Here is a 27,478-nt window from a genome sequence, read left to right as displayed (position 1 = left end):
GATTACTTCTAAGATTGAGCATCATTTATTATGCTTACTGGCCTTTTGCAATTTCTCTTCTCAGTCTGTCCATATATACTGTCCATTTTACTTTGGGGCTCTCTATCTTTTTCTTATTGGTTTGTAGGTGTTCTTTATACATTCTGGATATTATTTATTTTTTTTTTGAGAGATTCTTTATACATTCTGGATTTTTTTTTTTTTTTTTTTTTTGAGAGAGAGACAGAGAGAGGGTCTCACTCTGTCACCCAGGCTGGAGTGCAGTGGTGTGATCTCAGCTCACCACAGCCTGGACCACTCTGGCTCAAGCAGTCTTCCTGCCTCATTCCCACTGAGCGGCGAGGACTACAGGCACACACCACCACAGCTAGCTAATTTTGGTATTTTTTGTAGTGACGGAATTTTTCCACGTTGCCCAGGCTGGTCTTGAACTCCTGAACTCCAAGTGATTCATCTGCCTTGTCTCAGGAAAGTGCTGGTATTACAGGCAGTGCTGGGGTTACAGACATGAGCCACTGTACCCGGCCAGGATATTAATACTTCAACTCTTGAATATGTCGCAAATATTTTCCCCAGGCTATCAGTTGAATTTTAAGGGTTTTTTACAGTTCTTTTGCAGAAGAGAAGTTTTCATTTTTTTAACTTTTATTTTAGATTCGGGGTACATGTGCAGGTTTGTTATACAGGTAAATTGCATGTTACAGGGAGTTGGTGTACAGATTATTTCATCAGCCAGGTAATACGCATAGTAACCAATAGGTAGTTTTTTTGACCTTCCCCTTCCTCCCACCCTCCACGCTTAAGTGGGTCCTAGTGTCTATTGTTCCCTTCTTTGTGTCCCTGTGTACTCAGTGTTTAGCTCTCACTTATAAGTAAAAACATGCAATATTTGACTTTCTGTTCCTGCATTAATTTGCTTAAGATAATGGCTTTAAGCTCTACCCATGTTGCTGCAATGATATACTCTTGTTCTTTCTTGTGGTGTCATAGTATTCCATTGTGTATGTATGCCACATTTTCTTAATCCAGTCTACTATTGATGGGTATTTAGGTTGATTCCATGCCCTAATTCTGCAATGGTCATATGTGTGCATGTGTCTTTATGATAGAATGATTTATATTCCTTTGGATATATACCCAAAAATGGGATCGCTGGGTTGAGTGGCAGTTCTGCTTTATGTTCTTTGAGAAGTCACCAAACTGCTTTCCACAATGACTGAACCAGTTTGCAGTGCCACAGGAGCGTGTAAGCATTCACTTTTCTCCCGGAACTCACCAGCATCTGTTCTTTTTTTTTTTTTTTTCTTTGTAGTAATTGCCATTCTGACTGATATCAGATGGTATCTCCTTGTGGTTTTGATTTGCATTTCTCTGAAAATTAGTGATGTTAAGCATTTTTTTTAATGCTTGGATGTCTTCTTTTGCAAAATGTCTCTTAATGTCCTTTGCCCACTTTTTAATGGGGTGTTTGTTTCTTGTTCATTTGTTTAAGTTCCTTATAGATTCTGGATATTAGAACTTTTTCAGATGAATAGTTTGCAAATATTCTCTTGCATTCTGTAGGTTGTCTGTTTACTCTTGATAGTTTCTTTTACTTTTCAGAAGCTGTTTATTTTAGTATTGAGTTCCATTTCTCACTTTTTGCTTTGGTTACAATTCCTTTTGGCATCTTCATCATGAAATATTTCCCAGGGCCTTTATCTAGAACAATATTTCCTAGGTTATTGGTTATCTTCCAGGGTCTTTATAGTTTTAAGTTTTACATGTAAATCTTTCATTTATCTTGAGTTTGTTTTTCTATATGGTATAAAGAAGGGACTCAATATCAATTTTCTGCATATGACTAGCCAGTTATCCCATCAACATTTATTGAATGGGGAATACTCTCCTCATTGCTTGTTTGTGTTGACTTTGTTGAAGATCGGATGGTTGTAGGTGTGCAGCTTTATTTCTGGGCTGTCTATTCTATTCCATTGGTCTATGTGTCTGTCTTGGTACCAGTACCATACTGTTTTGGTTACTGTAGCCTTATAGTATAGTTGTGTGTGTGTGTGTGTGTGTCTGTGTGTGGAGAGAGAGAGAGAGAAAATAGAGATAGAGAGAGAGTCGGATAATGTGATGTTTCCACCTTTGTTCGTTTTACTTAGGATTGCTTTGGCTGTTTGGGTGCTTTTTTGGTTTCGTATGAATTTTAAAATAGTCTTTTCTAATTCTGTGAAGACTGTCATTGGTAGTTTTATAAGAATAGCATTGAATCTGGAAACTGTTTTTAGTAGTATGGCCATCTTAATGATATTGATTCTTCCTCTCCATGGGCATGGAAGTTTCTTCCATTTGTTGTGTCATATCTGATCTCTTTGAGCAGTGTTTTGTAGTTTTCCTTGTAGAGATCTTTCACCTCCCTAGTTAGCTGTATTCCTAGGTATTTTATTCTTTTTGTGGCAAATGTGAATGGAATTGTGTTCCTGATTTGGCCTCAGCTTGGATGTTGATGTATAGGAATGCTACTGACTTTTGTACATTGATTTTGTGTCCTGATACTTTGCTAAAGTTTTTTTTTTTGTTTTGTTTTGTTTTTAATGAGATCTAGGAGGTCTTGGGCAGAGACTATGGATTATTCTAGATATAGAATCATATCTTCTGCAAACAGATAGTTTGGCTTCGTCTCTTTCTGTTTCAATGACTTATTTCTTTCTCTTGCCTGATTGCTCTGGCCAGGGCTTCCAGTACTGTGATGAATAGGAGTGGTGAGAATAGACATCCATGTCTTATTCTGCTTTTCAAGGATGAGGCTTCCAGATTTTGCTCATTAAGTGTGATGTTAGCTGTGCATTTGTCATAGATGGTTCTTATTACTTTGAGGTTTGGTATGCCCCTTCAATGCCTAGTTTGTTGAGGGTTTTTGACATAAAGGATGTTAAATTTTATCAGAAGCATGTGAGTTTTGTTTTTAGTTCTGTTCATATGATAAATCACGTTTATTAATTTGCATATGTTGAAGTAATCTTATATCCCAGGAATAAATAAATCTTAATTTATCATGGTGGATTAGCTTTTTGTTGTGCTTCTGGATTCAGTTTGCTAGGATTTTGTTGAGGATTTTTGCATTGACGTTCATCAAGGAGATTGGCCTGAAGTATTCTTTTTTTGTTGTGTCTGCCAGCTTTTGGTATCAAGATAATGCCGGCTTCATAGAATGAATTAGGGAAGAGTCCCTCCTCGCCCACTTTTTTTTTGGGGGGGGTAATTTCAGTAGAGATGGTACCACGTATTCTTTATACACCTGGTAGAATTCAGCTGTGAATCCATCTGGTCCTGGTTTTTTCCTGGTTGGTAGGATTTTTATTACTGATTCAATTTCAGAACTCATTATTGATCTGTTCAGGGATTCAGTTTCTTCCTGGTTTAGTCTTGGGAGGTTGTATGTTTCAAGGAATGTATCAATTTCTTCTAGGTTTTCTAGTTATGTGCATAGAGGTATTCATAGTAATATCTGAGAGTTTTTGAATTTCTGTGGAGTTGGTGGTAATGTCCTCTGTGTCATTTCTGTTTGTGTTTATTTGAATCTTTTTTCTTTTTTTCTTTATTAGTCTAGCTATCAATCTTATTTATTTTCCCAAAAAAAGCAACCTTAGGGTTTCTTGATCTTTGGTCTGACTTTTTGCCTCTTAATTAATTTCATTTGATTTTGGTTATTTGTCTTCTGCTGGCATTGGAGTTGGTTTGCTGTTGTTTTTCTAGTTCTTCTAAGTGTGATATGCTGTTAATTTGAGATCTTTCTAACTTTTTGATGTGGGCATTTAGTGCTATAAACATTTCTCTATACACTGCTTTAGTTGTGCCCCAGAGATTCTAGTATGTTGTATGTTTGTTCTCATTAATTTCAAAGAGTTTCTGGATTTTGGCCTTAATTTCATTATTTACGCAAAAGTCATCCAGAAGCAATTAATTTCCATGAAATTTTATGATTTCGAGTGATTTTCTTAATATTGATTTCGATTTGTATTGCACTGTGGTCCAAGAGTGTGTTGATATGATTTCAGTTTTTTTGAAGTCACTGAGAATTCTCTTACAGCCAAATGTGTACTCAGTTTTAGAGTTTGTGCCATGTGCATATGAGAAGAATGTATATTCTGTTGTTTTCAGTGGAGAGTTCTGTAGATTTCTCTTAAGTCCAATTTGTCAAGCGTCCAGTTCAGTCCCAGATATCTTTATTAGTTTCCTCTTTGGTTATCTGTCAAGTACTGTTAGTGGGATGTTGAAGTCTCCCACCATTATACTGTGGGAATCTACATCTCTCTGTACGTCTCTAAGAACTTGTTTTATAAATCTGGGTACTCCTCTATTGGTGCATATGTTTTTAGGATAATTTGGTCTTCTCGTTTAATGGAACCCCTTACCACTATGTAATGCTCTTCTTTGTCTTTTTTGATCATTGGTAGATTTTTTTCCATCCCTTTAATTTGAGCCTACGGGTGTCATTACTTGTGAGATGGGTCTCTTGATGACAGCATACTTTTGGGTCTTGCTTCTTTATTCAACTTGCCACTCTGTGCCTTTTAATTGGGGGATTTAACCCATTTATATTCAAGGTCAGTATTGATGTGTAAGAATTGGATCCTGTTATATTGTTAGCTGGTTATTATGCAGATTTGATTGTGTAGTTGCTTTATAGTGTCAATGGTCTATCTACTTGAGTGTGTTTTTGTGGTGGCCAGTAACAGTCATACCTTTCCATATTTAGGACCTCTTGTAAGGCAGATGAGATGGTAGTGAATTCCCTTAGCATTCACTTATCTGAAAAAGGTCTTATTACTCCTATTTATCAAGTTTAGTTTAGCTGGATATGAAATTCTTTCTTGGAATTTCTTTTTTTTAAGGATCCTGAATGTAAGCCCCCAGTCTCTTCTGGCCTTTAGGGTTTCTGCTGAAAGGTCCACTGTTAGCCTGTTGGGGTTTCCTTTGTAGATGACCTGCCTCTTCTCTCTTGCTGCCTTTAACATTTCTTCCCTCATTTAAACCCTGGAGAATCTGAGACTGTGTGTTGAGGATGTTCATCTTGTATAGTGTCTTGCAGGGGTTCTTGGCATTTCCTGAATTTGAATGTTGGCCTCTCTAGCGAGGTTTGGGAAATTTTCATGGCTGATATTACCAAACATGTTTTCCAGGTTGCTTGCTTTCTCTCCCTCTCATTCAGGGATGCTAATAAGTCATAGATTTGATCTCTTTACACAATTCTGTATTTCTTGGAGGTTTTGCCCATTCTTTATTATTCCTTTTTATTTTTGTCTGACTGAGTTATTTAACAGAACCAGTCTGCAAGCTCTGAGATTCTTTCATCAGCTTGTTCTATTCTGATGTTAATACTTGTGCTGGTATTATAAAATTCTCGTAGTGTGTTTTTCAACTCTATCAGATCAGTTTGGTTCTTTCAAAAAATGATCATTACATCTTTCAGCTCTTGTATCATTTTATTTAATTCCTTAGATTCCTTGGATTGCATCTCAACTTCTCCTGAATCTCAATGATATTTGTTCTGGGTCATATTCTGATCTCTATTTCTGTCATCTCAGCCATTCAAGCCTGGTTAAAAAACAGTGTTAGGGAACGAGTGCTATCATTTGGAGGTAAGAAGAGGCTCTGGTGTTTTTTTTTTTCTTTTGAGTTACCAAAGTTCTTGCACTGGCTTATCAGTGTGGCTTGATGTTCCTTCAATCCTTGATGTTACTGTCCTCTGGATAGGGTTGCTTTGCTTTTGTCTTCTTTCATGCTTTTGCATTTGATTGTGGTCTAAGGTGGGTTCAGTTGATTGACTTTGTTTCTGGAAGATTCTAGGGGGCCAAGGCTCAGCCCAGCACTCACGGCCTGCATGCTGTAACTTTAAGGGGCTGGTACTGGGCCCCCAGCTTTGTTCTCTAGCTCCTTAAGGTTAGAAACCTGCTGCACCAGAGGGGCCAAGGTGTACCAAATCCACTGGCCACAGTGCTCCAATGGATGGTGCCAGCCAAAGCAGTTCATTAGGGCAGTGGCTGCAGAATCCATGCTCACACACATGCCAGCAACCATGGCAGGCAGCAGGTTGCACACATATCAGCTGGGGCCAGGCACTTGTGGGAGTGGGATTGCCAGTATCTGTGCATGTGTTTGCACAGGTACTATAAATATTTATGTAGTCAAATTAACCAATCTTTTGTTTTAGGGCATTTGCTTTTTAGTTTTTTATATATTTAAATTTTTTTATATCAATAGCTCTAGGGACACAAGTTGTTTTCTGTTACATGGATGAATTGTATGGTGGTGAAGTCTGGGATATTAGTGTACCCATAACCCAAGTAGTATACATTGTACTCCAGTAGCTAGTTTTTCATCCCTCATAGTCCCCCACCCTCCCTCATCTGAGTATCCAGTGTTCTTTATACCACACTGTATGCCTTCGCATACCAATAGCGTAGCTCCTATTTAAAAGTGAGAACATGTGGTATTTTGTCGAGTATTTTTTCATATGTTTTTTGGCCATTTGTGTATCTTCTTTTGAGAAACGTTTATTCAAGCCATTTGCCCACTTTTTAATGGGTTGGATTTTTCTTGGGGGCGGGGTTGTTTTTTGTTTGTTTGTTTGTTTGGAGACAAGGCCTCACACTGTTACCCATTCTGGAATACAGTGGAGCGATCTTGGCTCACTGCAACCTCCACCTCCTGAGCTCAAGCGATCCTCCCACCTCAGCCTCACGAGTAGCTGAGAATACAGGCACCCACCACCATGTGCAAATAATTTCTTTATTTTCTGTGGAGACAAGGTTTCATCATGTTGCCCAGGCTGGTTGAACTCCTGAGCTCAAGCAATACCCCCGCCTCAGCCTCCCACAGTGCTAGGATTACAGGTGTGAGCCACCACGCCCAGCCTTATTTGTTATTTTTCTTACTTCTTTGAGTTCCTTGTAGAGTCTGAATATTAGTCCTTTTTCAGATGCATAGTTTGCAAATATTTTCTCCTATTCTGTGGGTTGTCTGTTTACTCTGATGATTATTTCTTTTGCTGTGCAGAAGTGTTTTAGTTTAACTAGGCCCCAGTTATTTATTTTTTGTTTTGTTGCATTTGCTTTTGGGGTTTTCATCATAAATTCTTTGCCAGAGAAATCAAGAAAGAGAAAGAAATAAAGGGTATTCAAAATGAAAAAGAGGAAGTTGAACTATCTCTGTTTGCCAATGATGTGATCTGATCTGATACCTAGAAAATGCTAAAGAGTCCTCTGAAAGACTCCTAGATTTAAAAAATGTATTTAGTAAAGTCTCAGGTTACAAAATCAATATATACAAATCAGTAGCATTGGTATAAACCAAAAACAACCAAGCTGAGGATCAGATTGAGAATTCAGTCCCTTTTACAATAGCTACAAAAAAATAAAATAAAATATTTAGGCATATACTTATCCAAGAAGGTGAAAGATGTATACAAGGAGAACTGTAAAACACTGCTGAAAGAAATTATAGATGACACAAACAAATGGAAATATATCCTATGTTCATGGATTGGAAAAAACAATATCATGAAAATGACCATAGTGCCCCAAACAGTCTACAGATTTAATGCAACTTTTATCAAAATACCAATGTCATTCTTTATAGAATTAGAAAAAAAAAAATTATGAAATTCATATGGAACTAAAAAAGAGCCAGAATAGCCAAAGCAATTCTAACCAAAAAGAACAAATCTGGAGGCATCACATTACCTGACTTCAGATTATGCTATTATACAAGGCTATAGTTACCAAAACAGCATGGTACGGTTATAAAAGTAGATACACAAACCAATGGAACAGAATAGAGAACCCAGAATTAAAACCAAGTACTTACAACCAATTGATTTTCTAGAAAGAGTACAGTAATATGACTTGGGGAAAGGACACCCAATTCAATAAATGGTGCTGGGAAAATTGGATAGCCACATGTAGAAGAATGAAACTGGATCCCTATCTCTTGCCATATGCAAAAATGAACTGAAGATGGATTAAAGACTTAACTCTAAGACCTGATAACCATACAAATTTCAGAAGAAACCCTAGGAAAAACTCTGTTGGACATACACCTAGGCATTTGCTTTTTATATCTTTTAGAAGGCCATCATAAATATGGCACAAATACACAAATTCTTCTATACTTTTTTAAAAACGCATATATTTTACTTTGGTTTAGTTTTTAAGTCCTGAGTCATCTGGAATGCATTTTTGTGAATTTTGTAAGTTATGAAAATAACTTACTTTTTTTCAAATGGGTATTCAGTTGCTCCAATATCATGTATTGAATTAGCCAGCCTTTTTTCAGTGGTTTAAAATGCCACCAGTGTCATAACTAAATTTGCATTTTATGTGAGTTTGTGGCCACTCTCTTGTTACACTATTTGCCTATTCCTGCACCAACACTATGGCTTTTAAAGTATATTTTACTATTTGGTAAGGTAATTTACCTTGCTTTTTATATGTTAGTACTATGCCCATCCACCCTACCTACCTTTCTCATTGGTTCTCATAATTTTTTCAGTTTGGGTTTTCTAGGTAACTGATCCTATAGTCTTCAACTACTGACAGTTTTATCTCTTTATTTCTATTAATCATACCCCATATAAGAGTTATGTATTTTCCCAAACATTTAAGATCAATCTAATTCCAGATTAACACCTGTGGAGGAACTCATTTCTATCAACTTCCCCAGAAGTTTTTCTTCCTTCCTACCCATTCCTTAGCCAAAGTTAGTCCTCCTCTATTCATCCAAGGTGGATTTCAGTTATTTTTCCCAATTACTTTAAGCTTGAGTTATTCTAAGCCATATGTAAGCCTGAGGGAGGTAAGGAAGAGATTCAAAAGTGAAATATCCCATTATGATATTAACCTTTTCTGACCTGATATAGAATTGTTTTGAATTGTTTTTCCCCTTCATATGAGCATTTTATGACTTTTTTGTTATACTTTTCATGAGTCTGTGTTTGTCTCCCCAGCATTTTGTCTCTTTCCTGCCAGACTGTTCATCTTGCTTGTTATATGTCCAAAATTACTTTCCTTCTTCCCTTATACCCATACGGCAACTTCTTTAACTTCATGTAAACATTTATTATGGCTTAGAGTCTATTTTCCATATTATCAGTAACACAGTTAGCATATCTCAAACTTTATTACCCCTCTGTCTTTTGTCCCCTAACTTCAAAACCAATCTATTTCATTTTTGTATTTTTCTTATATTTTAAAAACGTTATTTTTGAAATAATTTAACAATGACAGAGAAGTTGCAATAATTCAGAGTTCAACACAAATTCAGCAATTATTAGCATTTTCCCACATTCTCTTTATTATTCTTCTCTGCCTCACCTCTGTGTATTTGTGTTTATGTTTTTAGAACAGTTTGATACTGTATTGCAAGCATCACATGATCTGTTTTGTTTTTGCTTTTTCTGTCACTATACTCAACAAGCCAGGTCCAGCTCTACCCATATTACCCTCTTGTCTGATAAGTCATGTTTTGTTTTGTTTTGTTTTGTTTTGTTTTGTTTTGTGACAAGGTCTCACTCCGTTGCTCAGGCTGGGAGTATGGTGGTGCTATCTCTGCTCACTGCAACCTCCTGCCTCCCAGGCTCAAGCGATCCCCCACCTTAGCCTCCCAAGTAGCTGGGACCACAAGAACACACCACCACACCCAGCTAACGTTTTTGTGTTTTTGGTAGTGACAGGGTTTTGCTGTTTTACCGAGGCTAGTCTTGAACTCCTGGGCTCAAGTGATCCACCTGTCTTGACCTCCCAAAATGCTGGGATTACGGGCATGAGCCACCACACCCATGAAAAATGATGTTCTGCTAGATAAAGTCACACTTTGAATTCTGCTACAAATTTGTGATCATTATCCTCAAATTGCCTGTTAATACTGCCTGTGAGAGGTTTAAGCTCAAGATGGCTGAATAGGAACACCTCCGGTCTGCAGCTCCGAGCGAGATGGACGCAGAAGGCGAGTGATTTCTGCATTTCCAACTGAGCTACCTGGTTCATCTCATTGGGACTAGTTGGACAGTGGGTGCAGCCCATGGAGGGCGAGCCAAAGCAGGGTGGGGCATCACCTCACCGGGGAAGCACCACAGGTCACGATTTCCCTCCCCTAACCAAGGGAAGCCTTGTGAGGGGCTGTGCCATGAGGACCGGTGACCTCTGGCCCAGATATTGCGCTTTTCGCACGGTCTTTGCAACCCGCAGACTAGGAGATTCCCTCAGTGCTACACCAACAGGGTCCTGGGTTTCAAGCACAAAACTGGGCAGCCGTTTGGGCAGACACCAAGCTAGCTGCAGGAGTTTTTTTTCATACCCCGGTGGTGCCTGAAGCCAGTGAGACAGAACCGTTCACTCCCTTGGAAAGGGGGCTGAAGCCAGGGAGCCAAGTGGTCTAGCTCAGTGGATCCCACCCCCAGGGAGCCCAGCAAGCTAAGATCCGCTGGCTTGAAATTCTCTCTACCAGCACAGCAGTCTGAGGTTCACCTAGGATACTGGAGCTTGGTGGGGGAGGGGCATCCACCATTGCTGACGCTTGAGTAGGCAGTTTTACCCTCATAGTGTAAACAAAGCTGCCAGGAAGTTCGAACTGGGTGGAGCCCACTGCAGCTCAGCAAGGTTGCTGCGGCCAGACTACCTCTCTAGATTCCTTCTCTCTGGGCGGGGCATCTCTGAAAGAAAGGCAGTGGCCCCAGTCAGGGGCTTATAGATAAAAATCCCATCACCCTGGGACACAGCACCTGGGGGAAGGGGCAGTTGTGGGTGCAGCTTCAGCAGACTTAAACATCCATGCCTGACAGCTCTGAAGAGAGCAGTGTATCTCCCAGCACAGCGTTTGAGCTCTGATAAGGGTCAGACTGCCTCCTCAGGTGGGTCCCTGACCCCCGTGTATCCTGACTGGGAGACACCTTTCAGTAGGGGCCAACAGACACCTCATACAGAAGAGCTCTGGCAGGCATCTGACAAGTGCCCCTCTGGGAAGAAGCTTCCAGAGGAAGGAATAGGCAGCAATCTTTGCTCTTCTGAAGCCTCTACTGGTGATACCCAGCAAACAGGGTCTGAAGTGGACCTCTAGCAAGATCCAGCAGACCTGCAGCAGAGGGGCCTGTTACAAGGAAAACTAACAAACAGAAAGGAATAGTATCAACATCAACAAAAAGGATGTCCACTCAGAGACCCCATCCAGTGGTCACCAACATCAAAGACCAAAGGTAGATAAATCCACGAAGATGGGGAGAAACCAGTGCAAAAAGGCTGAAAATTCCAAAACCCAGAATGCCTCTTCTCCTTCAAAGGATCACAACTCCTCACCAGCAAGGGAAGAAAACTGGACAGAGAATGAATTTGACAAATTGACAGAAGTAGGCTTCAGAAGGTGGTTAATAACAAACTCCTCCGAGCTAACAGAGCATGTTCTAATCCAATGCAAGGAAGCTAAGAACCTTGAAAAAAGGTTAGACAAATGGCTAACTAGAATAACCACTTTAAAGAACATAAATGACCTGATGGAGCTGAAAAACACACTATGAGAACTTCGTGAAGCATACACAAGTATCAATAGATGAAATGATCAAGTGGAAGAAACGATATCAGAGACTGAAGATCAATTTAATGAAATAAAGTGAGAAGACAAGATTAGAGAAAAAAGAATGAAAAGAAATAAGGCCTCCAAGAAATATGGGACTATGTGAAAAGACCAAATCTACGTTTGATTAGTGTACCTGAAAGTGACGGGGAGAATGGAACCAAGTTGGAAAACACTCTTTAGGATATTATCCAGGAGAACTTCCCCAACCTAGCAAGACAGGCCAACATTCAAATTCAGGAAATACAGAGAACACCAAAAAGGTACTCCTCGAGAAGAGCAACCCCAAGACACATAATTGTCAGATTTACTAAGGTTGAAATGATGGAAAAAATGTTAAGGGCAACCAGAGAGAAGGGTCGAGTTACCCACAAAGGGAAGCCCATCAGACTAACAGCAGATCTCTCTGCAGAAACCCTGCAGTCCAGAAGAAAGTGGAAACCAATATTCAACATTCTTAAAGAATTTTCCACCCAGAATTCCATATCCAGCCGAAGCTTCATAAGCAAAGGAGAAATAAAATCCTTCACAGACAAGCAAATGCTAAGAGAGTTTGTCACCACCAGGCCTGCCTTACAAGAGTTCCTGAAGGAAGCACTAAACATAGAAATGAAGAACCGATACCAGCCCCTGCAAATACATACCAAATTGTAAAGACCATCAACAGTATGAAGAAATTGCATCAACTAATGGGCAAAATAATCAGCTAGCATCATAATGACAGGATCAGTTTCAGACATGACAATATTACCTTTAAATGTAAACAGGCTAAATGCCCCAATTAAAAGACACAGACTGGCAAATTGGATAAAGAGTCAAGACCCATCAGTGTGCTGTATTCAGGAGACCCAGCTTGTGTGCAAGGACATACTTAGGTTCAAAATAAAGGGATAGGGCAATACTTACCAAGCAATTGGAAAGCAATAAAAAGCAGGGATTGCAGTCCTAGTCTCTGATAAAACAGACTTTAAACCAACAAATATCAAAAGAGACAAAGAAGGGCATTACATAATAGGTAAGGGATCAATGCAACAAGAAGAGCTAACTGTCCTAAATATGTACGCATCTAATACAGGAGCACTCGGATTTGTAAAGCAAGTTCTTAGGAACCTACAAAGAGACTTAGACTCCCACACAATAATACTGGGAGACTTTAACACCTCACTGTCAACAGTAGACAGACCAATGAGACAGAAAATTAACAAGGATATTCAGGACTTGAACTCAGCTCTGGACCAAGCAAACCTTATAGACATCTACAGAACTCTCCACCCGAAATCAACAGAATATATATTCTTCTCACCACCACATCACACTTATTCTAAAATTAACAACATAATTGGAAATAAAACACTCCTCAGCAAATACAAAAGAACAGAAATCATAACAAACAGTCTCTCAGACCACAGTGCAATCAAATTGGAACTCAGGATTAAGAAACTCACTCAAAGCCATACAACTACATGAAAGCTGAACAACCTGCTCCTGAATGAATACTGGGTACATAACGAAATTAAGGCAGAAACAAAAATGTTCCTTGAAACCAATGAGAACAAAGACACAATGTAACAGAATCTCTGGGACACATTTAAAGCAGTATTGCGAGGGAAATTTATAGCACTAAATTCCCACAAGAGAAAGCGGGAAAGATCTAAAATCAACACGCTAACATCACATTTTTTAAAAACTAGAGAAGCAAGAGCAAGGAATTTCAAAAGCTAGCAGAAGACAAGAAATAACTAAGATCAGAGGAGAACTGAAGGAGATAGAGCTGCAAAAAACCCTTCAAAAAATCAATGAATCCAGGAGCTGGTTTATTGAAAAGATCAACAAAATAGATAGACCGCTAGCCAGACTAATAAAGAAAAGAGAGAGAAATCACCTGGATGCAATAAAAAAATGATAAAGAGAATATCACACTGATCCCACAGATATACAAACCACCATCAGAGAATACTATAAACACCTCTAAGCAAATAAGCTAGAAAATCTAAAAGAAATGAATAAATTCCTGGGCACATACACCCTTCCAAGTCTAAACCAGGAAGAAGTCGAATCCCTGAGTAGACCAATAACAACTTCTTAAATTGAGGCAGTAATTAATAGCTTACCAAAAAAAAGTCCAGGACCAGACAGATTCACAGCCAAATTCTACCAGAGGTACAAAGTGGAGCTGATACCATTCTTTCTGAAACTATTCCAAACAATAGAAAAAGAGGAAATCCTCCCTAACTCATTTTATGAAACCAGCATCATCCTGATACCAAAACCTGGCAGAAACACAACAAAAAAGGAAAATTTCAGGCCAATATCCCTGATGAACATTGATGCAAAAATCCTCAATAAAATACTGGCAAACCAAATCCAGCACCACATCAAAAAGCTTATCCACCATGATCAAGTCAGCTTCATCACAGGAATGCAAGGCTAGTTCAACATATGCAATTCAGTAAACAAAATCCATTACATAAACAGAACAAGTGACAAAAACCACATGATTATCTCAATAGAGGCAGAAAAGACCTTTGATAAAATTCAACACCCCTTCATGCTAAAAACTATCAATAAACTAGGTATTGACTGAATGTATCTCAAAATAATAAGAGTTGTATATGACAGATTCACAGCCAATATCATACTGAATGTGCAAAAACTGGAAGCATTCCCTTTGAAAACCAGCACAAGACAAGGATGCCCTCTCTCACCACTCCAATTCAACATAGTATTGGAAGTGTTAGCCAGGGACATTAAGCAAGAGAAAGAAATAAAGGGTATTCAAATAGGAAGAGAGGAAGTCAAATTGTCTCTGTTTGCAGATGACATGATTGTATATTTAGAAAACCCCATCATCTCAGCCCAAAATCTCCGTAAGCAGATAAGCAACTTCAGCAAAGTCTCAGGATACAAAATCAATGTGCAAAAATCACAAGCATTCCTATACACCAATAACAGACAGAGAGCCAAATCATGAGTGAACTCCCATTCACAATTGCTACAAAGAAAATAAAACACTTAGGAATACAACTTACAAGGGAAGTGAAGGACCTCTTCAAGGAGAACTACAAACCACTGCTCAAGGAAATAAGAGAGGATGCAAAGAAATGGAAAAACATTCCATGCTTATAGATCGGAATAATCAGTATCATGAAAATGGCCATACTGCCCAAAGTAATTTATAGATTCAATGCTATCCCCATCAAGCTACCATTGAGTTTATTCAAAGAACTAGAAAAACTACCTTAAATTTCATGTGGAACCAAAAAAGAGTCCATATAACCAAGACAATCCTAAGGAAAAAGAGCAAATCTGCAGGCATCACACTACCTGACTTAAAACTATACTACAAGGCTATAGTAACCAAAACAGCATGGTACTGGTACCAAAACAGAGATATAGACCAATGGAACAGAACAGAGGCCTCAGAAATAATACCACACATCTACAGCCATCTGACCTTTGACAAACCTGACAAAAACAAGCAATGGTGAAAGGATTCCGTATTCAATAAATGGTGTTGGGAAAACTAGCTAGCCATATGCAGATAACAGACTCTGTACCCCTTTCCTCACACCTTATGCAAAAATGAACTCAGGATGAATTAAAGACTTAAATGTAAAACCTAAAACCGTAAACACCCTAGAAGAAAACCTGGGCAATACCATTCAAGACATAAGCATAGAAGAAAACCTGGGCAATACCATTCAAGACATAAGCATGGGCAAAGCTTTCATGACCAGAACACCAAAAGCTATAACAACAAAAGCCAAAATTGACAAATGGGATCCAATTAAACTAAAAAGCTTCTGCACAGCAAAAGAAACTGTCATCAAAAGCAAACAGGCCACCTACAGAATGGGAGAAAATTTTTGCAATCTATCCATCTGACAAAGGGCTAATATCCAGAATCTACAAAAAAGTTAAACAAATTTACAAGAAATAAAGAAACAATCCCATCAAAAAATGGGAGCAGAATATGAACAGATACTTCTCAAAAGAAAACATTTATGCAGCCAACAAACATATGAAAAAAAAGCTCATCATCACTGGTCATTAGAGAAATGCAAATCAAAACCACAATGAGATACCATCTCATGCCAGTTAGAACGGTGATTATTAACAATTCAGGAAACCACAGATGCTGGGGAGGATGTGGAGAAATAGGAATGCTTTTATACTGTTGGTGGGAGTGTAAATTAGTTCAACCATTGTGGAAGAGAGTGTGGCAATTCCTCAAGGATCTAGAACTAGAACTACCATTTGACCCAGCAATCCCATTACTGGATATATACCTAAAGAATTATAAATCATTCTACTATAAAGACACATGCACACATGTGTTTATTGCAATACTGGTCACAATAGCAAAGACTTGGAACCAACCGATATGCTCATCAATGATAGACTGGATAAAGAAAATTTGGCACATATAGACCATGGAATACTATGCAGCCATGAAAAAGGATGAGTTCATGTCCTTTGCAGGGACATAGATGAAGCTGGAAACCATCATTCTCAGCAAACTAACATAAGAACAGAAAACCAAACACCACAGGTTCTCACTCGTAAGTGGGAGTTAAACAATGAAAACACATGGTTAGAGGGAGGGGAACATCACACACCAGGGCCTGTTGCAGGGTTAGGGGGGCTAGGGGAGGGATAGCATTAAGAGGAATACCTGATGGAGATGACAGGTTGATGGGTGCAGCAAACCACCATGGCACATGTATACCTATGTAACAAATATGCACATTCTGCACGTGTACCCCAGAACTTAAAGTATAATTTTTAAAAATGCTGCCTGTATATTGATGACTATTTTAAAAATTTGCAAACATATCGGTTTTTGGCAATAACATTTTCTTATGGCATTTTATTTTTATGAGAATTTGATCAGAGGATACATTCTGTGATTGTAGTTGTCTGGAATCATTGAGATTTCCCTTGTGGCCAACTATTTATTTACAATTAATGAATTTAGTGCTTACTATTTAATGCTTACTTAGTGCCAGGCACTAAGCCCTTTGCAAATCTTCCTTTATTCCATTTTCTGGACAACCTATATCTTCATTTGGCAGATAAGGAACCTAAGGGTTAGGGAAGTAACTGTCACTAAATCTCACAGCAAGTAGCAGACAAAGATGTAATCCTAGCAGTCTGGATCCAGAAATTATGCTCTTAACCAACATACTGTGCTAATTTTTTTAATTTCATATGTTGTTTTTTAAAAAAAAAACATGTATCTATAATTCCTGTAAATTTATGTCATTCCCTGTGTGTTTCTAATAGATTGAGCACATTGGTTTATTATAGTTTAGATCTTGTATATCTTCATTAATTTCTTGCCTATTTTATTTATCCATTTTTGAGAAATGTTTGCTGGCTGACTGTTAGTCAACTTCTCATTGTAATTCTATCATTTACAAATGTCAGTTGTTTTGGGCTATTGTTAGGTATATTTATTTTCAGAGATTTTATATCTAATAGATATTTCCACTTAATATTACATACTATGTTCTTTATCTATATGTTTTTCAAAATAATAAGAGAATAAAATAAAAAATCAACCTTAAACTCTATACAACTTCATCTCAACATGAAATTCAGATTCTCGCAATTAAGTATTACTTTTGCAACAGTAAGAAAAGGCCCCTTACCCAACACAATCTGAACCAATAGTTGGTTAATCGAAAAGATTTGTTTAAACAGATAATTATCTAAAATTACTTATAATTAAACATTTTGTTTTATCTTGAATAAATTTCTACTGGCTTTGTATGAGTTTACTGATTGGAGTACAGTCTGTCTTTACACATAATGTAACATAAAACACTTCCCTTTTTCCTCCCCCACTTTGGAGAGGAACAATAACTCAAAGCCACTTGCAAGGTGATCTGAGTACAGAATTATTCCAGATTTTTAGGATTCCTTTCCCTATAATTCTCCTCTCTCTCATTTCATTCAACCCAGGAGGCTGGTGTTAAAACTTTGCTTTCAACTTATTTTTCATGGAAACATTCACTTTTTATATTTATATTTCATCAGTTTACAAAATATTTTATTAAATTTCCAAATTAGACCAATAAATATTATTGGCTTATAACACTTTGGAAACAACACAACTCATGTTGGAAACCATACAACCAGTAAGAGCAGAGGTAAACATTCTGTCTGAGTTTTAACATTTATTTTAGGTTTGGTGTACATGTGCAGGTTTGTTATATAGATAAACTGCGTGTCACAGGGGTTTGGTGTACAGACAATTTCATCACCCAGGCAATAAGCATACTACCTGATAGGTATTTTTTCTGATCTTCTCTCTCCCCCAACCTCCACTCTCAAGTAGGCCCCAGTGTCTGTTGTTCTCCTTCTGTTATCCATGTGTTCTCGTTGTTTAGCTTGCACTTATAAGTGAGAACATGTGGCATTTGGTTTTCTGTTTCTGTGTTTGTTTAGGATAATGGCCTGCAGCTCCATCCATGTCTCTTCAAAGGACACGATCTTATTCTTTTCTATGGCTTCATAGTATTCTATGGTGTATATGTGCCACATTTTCTTTATCCAGTCTACCATTGATGGACATTTAGGTTAATTCCATGTATATCCTATTTTGAATAGCACTCCAGTGGACATACACATGCATGTGTCTTTATGATAGAATGATTTATATTCCTTTGGGTATATACCCCAAAATGGAATTGCTGGATAGAATGGTAATTCTGTTTTAAGCTCTTTGAGAAATCACCAAACTGCTTTCCACCATGGCTGAACCAACTTACAGTCCCGTTAAACACTCACTTTTCTCCAGAACCTCACCAGCATCTGTTTTTTTGTTTGTTTGTTTGTTTGTTTTTTACTTTTTAATAGTAGCCATTCTGATTGGTGTCAGATGGTATCTCCTTGTGGTTTTGATTTGCATTTCTCTAATGATTAGTGATGTTAAGCATTTTTTCATATGCTTGTTGGCCGCATATATGTCTTCTTCTGCAAAGTGTCCCTTAATGTCCTTTGCCCACTTTTTAGCGGGGTTGTTTGTTTCTTGTTCATTTGTTTAAGTTTCTTATAAATTCTGGATATTAGAGGCTTGTCAGATGCATAGTTTGCAAATACTTTCTCCCATTCTGTAGGTTGTCTCTTTGCTCTATAGATAGTTACTTTTTCTGTGCAGGAGCTCGTTAGTTTAATTAGATCCCATTTGTCAATTTTGGTTTTTTGTTGCAATGGCTTCTGCTGTGTTCATCATGAAATCTTTGCCAAGTCCTATATCCAGAATAGTATTTCCTAGGTTATCTTTCAGGAATTTTATAGTTTTAGGTTTTACATTTAAGTCTTTCATCCATCTTGAGTTGATTTTTGTGTGTGGTGTAAGGTAGGGGTCCAGTTTCAATCTTCTGCACATGGCTAGACAATTATCCCATCAACATTTATTGAATGGGGAATTCTTTCTCCATTGCTTGTTTTTGTCAACTTTGTTGGAGATCAGATGGTTGTAGGTGTGCAGCTTTATTTCTGGGCTCTCTATTCTATTCCATTGGTCTATGTGTCTGTCTTGGTACCCGTACCATGCTCTTTTGGTTACTGTAGCCTCATAGTATAGTTTGAAGTTGGATAATGTGATGCTTTCGCCTTTGTTCTTTTTCCTTAGGAGTGCTTTGGCTATCTGGGTGCTGTTTTGGTTTCATATGAATTTTAAAATAGGTTTTCTAATTCTGTGAAGAATGTCATTGGTAGTTTGATAGGAATAGCATTGAATCTGTAAATTGTTTTCAGTAGTATGGCCATTTTAACGATATTGAGTCTTCCTATCCATGAGCATGGAATGTTTTTTTATTTGTCTGTATTGTCTCTGATTTCTCTGAGCAGTGTTTTGTAATTCTTGTTGTAGAGATCTTTCACATCCCTGGTGAGCTATATTCTTAGGTATTTTATTCTTTTTTTGGCAGTTGTAAACGGGATTGTGTTCCTGATTTGACCTCGGCTTTGATATTGTTGTTGTATGGGAATGCTACTGATTTTTGTTCTTTGATTTTGTATTCTGAAACTCAGCTTAATTTTTATCAGATTAAAGGAAGGGACTATGAGGTTTTCTAGATATAAAATCATGTCATCTGCAAACAAGGGTAGTTTGACTTCCCCTCTATTTGGATGCCTTTTATTTCTTTCTCTTTACTGAGTGCCCTGGCCAGGACTTCCAGTACTATGTTGAATAGGAGTGGTAAGAGAGGGCATCCTTGTCTTGTGCTGGTTTTCAAGGGGAATTCTCTCAGCATTTGCCAAGTCAGTATGATGTTGGCTGTGGGTTTGTCATAGATGGCTCTTATTACTTTGAAGTTTGTTCCTTGAATGCCTAGTTTATTGATGGTTTTTAACATGAAGAGAAGTTGAATTTTATTAAAAGCCTTTTCTGCATCTATTGAGATGATCATGTAGTTTTTGTATTTAGTTCTGTTTATGTGATGACTCACATTTATTGACTTGCATATGTGGAACCAACCTGGCATCCCAGGGATGGAGCTTACTTGATCGTGGTGGATTAGCTTTTTGTGTGCTTCTGTATTCAATTTGCTAGTATTTTGTTGAGGATTTTTGCACTGATATTCATCAAGGAGATTGGCCTGAAGTTTTCTTTTTTTGTTGTGTGTCTGCCAACTTTGTCATCAGGCTGATGCTGGTTTCATAGAATGAGTTAGGGAGGAGTCCCTCCTCCCCATTTGTGTTGTTGTTTGTTTGTTTGTTTTCTTTTTTTTTTTTTAATAGTTTCAGTAAAAATGGTACCAAATCTTCTTTATACACCTGGTAGAATGGTAGAATTCAGCTGTGAATCCATCTGGTCCTGGATTTTTTTCCTGGTTGGTAGGCTTTTTATTACTGATTCAATTTCAGAACTCATTATTGATCTGTTCAGGGATTCAGTTTCATCCTGGTTCAGTCTTGAGAGGTTATATATTTCCAGAGTTTATACATTTCTTCCAGATTTTCTTGTTTGTGTTCACAGTGGTGGCCAATGGTTTTTTTGTTTTTTGGCGGCGTCAGTAGTAACGTACCCTTTGTCATTTCTAATTGTGTTCATTCAGATCTTCTTTTTTCTTTATTTGTCTAGCAACTGGTCTATCTATCCTATTCACTTTTTCAAAGAAATGAATTCTGGATTCGTTCATATTTTGTGTGGGTTTTCCTGGCTCAATTTCCCTCAGTTCAGCTCTGATTTTTGTTATTTCTTGTCTTTTGCTAGCTTTGGGATTACTTTTGTCTTGCTTTTCTACTACTTCTAGTTGTAATGTCAGGTTGTTAATTTGAGAGTTTTCCCACTTTTTGATTTGATTGTTTAATGCTATAAACTTTGCTTTTAACATTGCCTTAGCTATGTCCAAGAGATTCTGGTATGTTGTAGCTTTTTTCTCATTAGTTTCAATGAGTTTCTGGATTTCAGTCTTAATTTCATTATTTACCTAAAAGTCATTCAGGAGCAGGTTGTTTAATTTCCATGTACTTGTATGGTTTTGAGTGATTATCTTACTGTTGATTTCTGTTTTTATTGTGCTGTGGTCCAGGAGTGGAGTTGGTTGATTTTAGTGCTTTGCATTTGCGAAGGATTGTTTTATGTTCAAATGTGTGATCCATTTTAGAGTATATGTCATGTGGCGATGAGAAGAATGTATATTCTGGTGTTTTGGGGTAGAGAATTCTGTAGATGTCTATTATGTCCATTTGGTCAACAGTCCAGTATAGCATTTTTAGTTTTCTGCCTTGATGATCTGTCTAACACTGTCAGTATGGTGTTGAAGTCTCCCACTATTATTGTGTGGGAATCTATACCTCTTCATGGGTCTCTAAGAACTTGTTTTATGAATCTGGGTGCTCCTCTGTTGGGTGCATATATATTTAGATAGTTAGGTCTTCTTGTTGAATTGAACCCTTTGTCATTTACATAATGGTAAGCATTACATGTGCTCTTCATTGTCTTTTTTGATCATTATTGGTTTAAAATCTGTTTGTCTGAAATTAGAGTAGCAACCTCTGCTTTTTTCTATTTTCTTGGTAGAGTTTTCTCCATCCCTTTACTTTGAGCCCATGGGTGTCATTGAATGTGAGATGGATCACTTGAAGACAGCACACTTTTGAGTCTTGCTTCTTTTTCTAGCTTGCTATTCTGTGCCTTTTAATTGGGGCATTTCATCCACTTACATTCATAGTTAGGATCAAATCTGTACATATCAATAATGTCATTGTTTGGTTAGCTGGTTTTGCAGATTTGTTTGTGTGGTTGCTTTATAGTGTCACTCATCTGTGCACTTTTTCTGAAGTGACTGGTAACAGTCTTTCCTTTCCATATCGAGGGAACTCTTATAAGGCAGGTCTGGTAGTAATGAATTCTCTTAGCATTTGCTTGTCTGAAAAGGATCTTATTTCTCCTTCACTTGTGAAGCTTAGTTTGCCTGGATATGAAATGCTTGGATGGACATTTTTTTCTTCAAGAATGCTGAATATAGGGCCCCAGTCTCTTCTGGCTTGTAGGGTTTCTGCTGAAAGGTCTGCTATTAGCTTGAAGAGATTTCCTTTGTAGGTGACCTGCCCCTTCTCTCTAGCTGCCTTTAACATTTTTTTCTTTCATTTCAACCTTGAAAAATCTGATGATTATGTCTTAGGAATGGTCTTCTCGTGTAATATCTTGCAGGGGTTCTCTGCATTTCTTGAATTTGAATGTTGGCCTCTCTAGTGAGATTGGGAAAGTTTTCATAGACAATATCCTCAAATATGTTTTCCAGGTGGCTTGCTTTCTTCCCGTCTCTTTCCATTCTGTCTGTGTCCAAAAGGGAATGCAATTTTGATTAATTCAGTGATTTATTTAAATAGAAGTCAGTTAAGAGAGTTTCCTCTATAGTTCAAATCAGAATATATTCTTCAAGTAAATGAAGGCAAATTCAGTGAAAAGATATTCTACATCTGACAGATGTTATCAAAAAATAGCTACATAGGAATGAAATTGCATTTGTAAGTTAAGATACCTATAGACCAGCAATATTTCTGTTTATAAGGTGTCATGGATTGATGATACCAAGCTGTTTTTAGCTTATCTGTGTAGGGAATCTGCCTGTTTTAGGAAGATTGACATGTTTTCTTAAATGTAATATTTCTTGATACTCCCTAACACAAGTTCTCTACTTCTGTCTGATCAGGCTCTTTCTTCTCCCATGAGTGTCTAATCTCAGTAAATTTGTACAAGATTTATTTGAAGAAATCAAAAAAATCTTTATAAATTATTTCTTGGTTTGTTTTTGTTTTTGTTTTTGTTTTTGTTTTTTGGAGACATAGTCTTGCTCTGTTGCCCAGACTGGAATGCAGTGGTACGATCTCGGCTCACTGCAACCTCCACCTCCTGAGTTCAAGCGATTCTCTTGCCTCAGCCTCCCAAGTAGCTGAGACTACAGGCATGCACCACCACACCAGGCTAATTTTGTATTTTTAGAAGAGACGGGGTTTCTCCATGTTGGTCAGGCTGGTCTCGAACTCCCGACCTCAGGTGATCCGCCTGTCTCAGCCTCCCAAAGTGCTGAGATTACAGGCGTGAGCCACCACGTCTGGCCCTTGCTTTTCTAGATTATGTAGAAATGATAGAATTGAAAGGACTAGAAAGAATATCCAGTTCACAGGAGGTTCTTCAAGGTTTCCCAAATGTTGGCTGCAACATTTAAATATTTTAAGCATATTAAATATTTGAAGACTGTAATAAAAATAACATGCACACTCAGATGTGTTGTACCAAAGTGTAACACATTAGGGATCACAAAATAAAACTAAGCTGCCCTATTAGTTTATATTTTTATGGACTGCCAATTAAAGCTTCCTTACTAATTTTTATGTAGGTATTTGAACTTCCTATGAATATATGTTTTTATTTATTTTTTATATGTTCGCTCTGTCACCCAGGCTGGAGTGCAGTGGTGCAATCTTGACTCAGTGCAACGTCCACCTCCTGGGTTCAAGCTATTCTCCTGCCTTAGCCTCCCAAGTAGCTGGGACTATAGACACATGCCACCGCGCCTGGCTAATGTTTTGTATTTTCAGTAGAGACAGGGTTTCACCATATTAGCCAGGATGGTCTCGACCTCCTGACCTTGTCATCTACCCGCCTCGGCCTCCCAAAGTGCTGAGATTACAGGTGTGAGCCACCACGCCCAGCCCATATGTTTTTATTTTTAAGTTTATAGCTGGCCTTTTAAAATCTTGGGTGCAATATTACATATCCAAATCAAATTATACAAGCAAGACCACTGCTGCAGCATGTGTATGCCATAGATTTGGGCCAAAATCCCAGAAGCCACAATCCTGAAGCTATAATCCCAAATATTGAAATCCTGAAACATCAAATTCCCTAATGTCTAAAATCTTGAAAGTTACTATCTCAAAAGATCAAAATCTCAAAAATGTTATTCTGGAAAAAGTAATTTAAAAAAGTCTTTAAAGACTTTTATTTACACTTTGAAAAGAAAATCTATTTGATAAACATAAAAACATGTCACAACACTTCACAGGCCACTTTACACAATGAAATAGGCAATAATAACATTCATATTTTTGCAAGCAGAAACAGGTATACTAAAGACAGTCACATAGGTGAAACAGTTATGAGCAGATGAACCATATTCATGAAGAAATAGGCCAAAAAGTGAAATATATAAGCACATGTTACTACAGTTGGTAATTGTTTGCACCCAGCTTTATGATTGCAATCATCTGAAATACCATGACAGACAACCTAAGACTTTTGATGAGATTAATCAAAAGCCTTAATGGGTCACCACCACATATGCCCAAAGAGCCAAGATCACGAGAATTTTAGTTTTTATCTTTTAGAAATGCAGATATACGAAAAGGACCTCTCTTGATTTATTGAGGAAGTTTCAACATTTTATATACACCCACAATGCTTTCACACAAAGTCAACTTGCGATAATGTACTTTCGTGAAGTCAAATTTGCAATAAATGCATAAAATGAATTAGAACTCTCTAAAAGTCTTACACATTTTGTACATCCAGTATTGGAAATGATGCAAAGATGAAATACATAGTGTATCATATTGGTGCTATATGTGAAGCTACAAAGTCATACACAACTGATAATTTGGTAGGAGAGATTTTTTGTATTTTTCGTCTGCCTTTTCACTTCTATGATCTTCAAAACACTCACTGCACTTGTATTTGGAGAGTCGTAGTGGTCTACACATTTTGTAAGTAAATGCTGTCACTTGAAAGTCTGGTTACTGCCCAGACATTTCAATTAAGCAATTTTCTGCTTTCACACACCAATAATAATTAGCTTTTAAACTTTGTATCTGTCATTATTAAGCAGCCTTGTACACTTACCTGATCACAGCTCTTTTGCAACAGAACAATTTCACAGATCTCTTCCATAGTGTTGTGAGGAATACAGTAAGAAGGAAGGATATTTGGCTTCTTGAAACGAAATCTATATTAGACAGAGTTGACCAGAGAGAGAGAACCAAGAGAATATGTATATAGATATATGAGGGGAGATTTATTAGGGGACTTGGCTCATGCTATTATGATGGCTGAAAAGTCCCATTGCAGGCCGTCTGCAAGCTGGAGACCCTGGGATGCCACTGGTGTAAGTCCTGGAGTCCAAAGCCCAGCAACCTGTAGTTCTGATGTCCAAAGCAGCAAAAGAAATGTGTGTCCAAGTTCTCAAAGAGACCAGTTTGCCTTCTGTATTACTTCTCTCTAGGCCCCCATCAGATTGGATGGTGCCTGCCAACAATGAGAGAAGAACTTTCCCAGTTAGTTCACTCAGACTCACACTCTTGGAAACACCATCACAGATACACTAAAAATAATGTTTTACTAGGTATTACTTAACCTAGTCAAGTTAACACCTAAACTTAAGCCCACCAGTCCACCTCTTATCAACCTGACATCCAAACACATCCCCTTAAACTACACTTAACTTCCAAATAAAGACAAGAACAAAGTAATCGTTCCACCTAACATGATCCAACTGTCTCGTGTACAAGTGAAAATCACTAATCCCTTCCTCAAAATTTGGCTTTCAGGATTTCAGCATTTGAAATTTTAAGTTTTTGGGATTCTGATTTTCAAGATTTTAGACTTTAAGGATTTTGATCTTCTGGGATTTCAGCATTCAGGATTAGGGTGTTCAGGACTGTGTCTTTCGAGGTTATGATTGGCACTAGGATGGCACATTAAGTACAAACAGAAATAGGGTTATCTTTCTGCCATGTGTACTTTGGCACTTTAGTTTGCAATGATAAGTTAATATGATAATACTATATTAAAGAAAGTTTTCTTGCTTAATTTAAGTTTTGGGTGGTTCTTGTCTATTTTTTATATTTGTGACCAGAAATATGAATAATGATTATAGTCCCTCAGTTTTGAAAACAGAATTTTCTATACTCCTCATTCAAGCCACTGGACCATTTTAATTGCAGAAATCTTAATATTGCCAAATTATTTTTTTAATAACTGTTACCATTTGTAATAGTGTATTTGTGGTAATCAGAATTGTATCAACATTGTAAAACCAAAACAAAATACAGAAAATGCCATTGCTGATGAGGATAATTTAAAATTGCAGTTGTCACCTATGTTCATTCTTTTTTTTTTTTTTAAGAGATGCACTTTAGCCCTGTTGCCCAAACTGAAGTGCAGTGGCATGATCATAGTTTATTGCAGCCTCAAACTCCTGAGCTCAAGCAGTCCTCCTGCCTCAGTCTCCCAGGTAGCTGGGACTACAGGCATGCACCACCATGCCCAACTAATTTGTAAAAATTTTTTGTAGAGACAGGGTTCTGCTATGTTGCCCAGGCTGATCTCAAGCTCCTGGCCTCAAGCAGTCCTCCCACCTTGGCATCCCAAAGTGCTAGGATTACAGGAGTGAGCCACCGGCCCATTCTTAATAATGAATTTAAATAAGTAGTATCATAACTTGATCTTATGAATTTTTACTAATGAATCTTTTCTGTTTTATTTAATGGCAATTCCATTTACATTTCATTCAACAATGGAGACTTCTGGTAAAATAATTTGAAAACTAGCCTAATCTATTATTTTTACAAATTAAGAAGTTAAAGATCAGTTTAAATGTTTCTTGCTCAAAGCTATAAAACTAGAAAATGGCAGATACCAAACTTTCTACTCCTTAGTTCACTGTTTTTCTGATTTGTTACTTTATTTCTGAGTTCCTATAATACATCTAGTTTATGAAATGCTGTTTAGCATTTAATGACATGGTTTTTATGCAAGCATTCATTTATTTATTCAACAAGTCATTTTCTGTGTGCCAGGCACTCTTCTAGGCACTGGTGATATCCCCTGAAGGTGGAATTGTGCTGAAAATAAAATAAGAAAAGTAGATTCAGCCTCCACTCAGTTTTGATTGAATATATACCTGCAGTTAGCATCTATCTGTGTGTATGTATTTACCACTGGGTGATTTTAATATATTATTAAGAAGAACTTTTCTATCTATGGTTCTATTTTAGGAGAGTAAAAAAGAAAATTTTTTAGTATTTTGAAAGGAGAGAAAAATGAGTAATTAAACTTGAAGCACATTGTTTGCATACTATGTACCTGACAATTTGGAAACCAGGAACACAAAGGTAAATAAGACAAGTAATGTGTGTATATTAAAATAGAGTTTGGCAAGTGCTGTAACATACATGTAACACATGTAGGATGAAAGAGGAATAAGCAGGTAACTCTAGACAGGATAATAAAAGGTTACTTTAAAGAAAATGGGGGGAAGTTTTTCTATGCCCAGAGAACAATATATGCGAAGGCTCAGAGTTGTAAACACATTGTTCAGGCATTTACAAGAAAGTTTAGCGCAACAGA

The 27,478-nt window shown here is 37.5% G+C and overlaps 1 protein-coding gene across 13 annotated transcripts in view; it reads left to right on the top strand.

Annotated features, from left to right (window-relative positions):
- Positions 1–27,478, top strand: part of MBD5 (methyl-CpG binding domain protein 5) — a 503,218-nt gene that overhangs the window by 398,455 nt on the left and 77,285 nt on the right. Inside the window, exon 3 of one of the 13 annotated variants that reach the window (XM_050752181.1) lies at positions 27,127–27,243. The exons of the other annotated variants lie outside the window; for them this stretch is intronic. The gene's annotated coding sequence lies outside the window, so the exon portion shown is untranslated. The remainder of the gene's footprint in view (positions 1–27,126; positions 27,244–27,478) is intronic. 13 annotated transcript variants of the gene reach the window in all.

The sequence above is a fragment of the Macaca thibetana genome, chromosome 12, assembly GCF_024542745.1.
Source record: "Macaca thibetana thibetana isolate TM-01 chromosome 12, ASM2454274v1, whole genome shotgun sequence".
Classification (NCBI taxonomy): Eukaryota; Metazoa; Chordata; class Mammalia; order Primates; family Cercopithecidae; genus Macaca; species Macaca thibetana.
This window is presented reverse-complemented; position numbering and strand designations above follow the sequence as displayed.